This window comes from Dendrobates tinctorius, unplaced genomic scaffold, assembly GCF_039654945.1.
Source record: "Dendrobates tinctorius isolate UK_male_01 unplaced genomic scaffold, ASM3965494v1 ptg000021l, whole genome shotgun sequence".
Lineage (NCBI taxonomy): Eukaryota > Metazoa > Chordata > Amphibia > Anura > Dendrobatidae > Dendrobates > Dendrobates tinctorius.
The window spans coordinates 40,200,865-40,202,292 of record NW_027361689.1 but is presented as its reverse complement, the minus strand read 5'-3'; the positions used below and the strand labels follow the sequence as shown (position 1 = coordinate 40,202,292).

The following is a 1,428-nucleotide window of genomic DNA, read 5'->3' as shown; positions in this document are numbered from 1 at the left end:
GTAAATGGGTAAGTAACTGGCTTAGTGATAGAAAGCAGAGGGTGGTTATAAATGGTATATTTTCTAACTGGGTTGCTGTGACCAGTGGGTTACCACAGGGGTCAGTGTTGGGACCTATTCTCTTCAACATATTTATTAATGATCTGGTAGAAGGTTTACACAGTAAAATATGAACATTTGCAAATGATACAAAACTATGTGAAACAGTCAATACAAGAGAAGATAGTAACATGGTTTTGAAGGCTGAAGGAAGACTGTCCATCTAGTTCAGCCTATTTTTAGTGCAGCTGTTCTGCATAGTTGATCCTGGGGAAGGCAAAAAACCCACAGAGTAAAAGAAACCCGTAGTTGGCAGGATTCGAACCTGCGCAGGGAGACCCCAATGGATTTCTAGTCCATCGCCTTAACCACTCAGCCACGACTACAGCTTAAATCAGATGTGTGTCTTGAACCCATGTTTTCTATTTCATAAACAAGTTGCTTAACCACTTAGCCAACAGCTCAATAAAGATAGTATTCTGCTACAGATAGATCTGGATAAGTTGGAAACTTGGGCCGAAAGGTGGCAGATGCAGTTTAACAATGATAAATGTAAGGTTATACACATGGGAAGAAGGAATCAATATCACCATTACACACTGAACGGGAAACCTCTGGGTAAATCTGACATGGAGAAGGACTTGGGGATCCTAGTTAATGATAAACTTACCTGGAGCAGCCAGTGCCAGGCAGCGGCTGCCAAGGCAAACAGGATCATGGGGTGCATTTAAAGAGGTCTGGATACACATGATGAGAGCATTATACTGCCTCTGTACAAATCCCTGGTTAGACCGCACATGGAGTACTGTAAGATAAATCCAATGAATATAGTGGGTGGAGAAGTAAAATAGAATAATATAAAGCAGATTACAATCTCACAAACCCACAAAAAATACGGACAATAGATGACCAACTGTAATAATATACTCACAAACAAAGGACAAATCCAGTCAAAAGGTCAAATAGCAAGTAAAATCAATTTTATTGGTATGTAAAAGATCATACAGACAAACAGGCAAAAAGCGGGGCTAGAAGATGGAATTGTCATTCTGACCACATACAGGAGGCCCAAGGTAGGTATGTCACAAGGCAGGTATATATCAACTTTGTAATAGTGAACACATATCACATCGCTCATTCATGCACAGTGGCAATAAAAGGTACCCAGATCAGGCAAAATTCCCAGAAACCAAAATTAGGCCACATCCATCCAATAAATAGATAGCGCTTATAGCGCACCATAGTAGTAGAAATATATACAGGTACCTTATAAGGAGCAGAGCCCTTCCTGGACAATCCTGGACAATTCCTGGGGGGGTAGGAAAAATTGATTTTACTTGCTATTTGACCTTATGACTGGATTTGTCCTTTGTTTGTGACATGGAGTAC

At 40.5% G+C, this 1,428-nt stretch overlaps 1 non-coding gene across 1 annotated transcript; it reads right to left on the bottom strand.

Annotated features, from left to right (window-relative positions):
* Positions 1–343: 343 nt before the first annotated feature.
* TRNAS-AGA (transfer RNA serine (anticodon AGA)) lies at positions 344–425 on the bottom strand. The gene has a single exon. It is a non-coding gene; the product is annotated as a tRNA-Ser (tRNA).
* Positions 426–1,428: the final 1,003 nt, after the last annotated feature.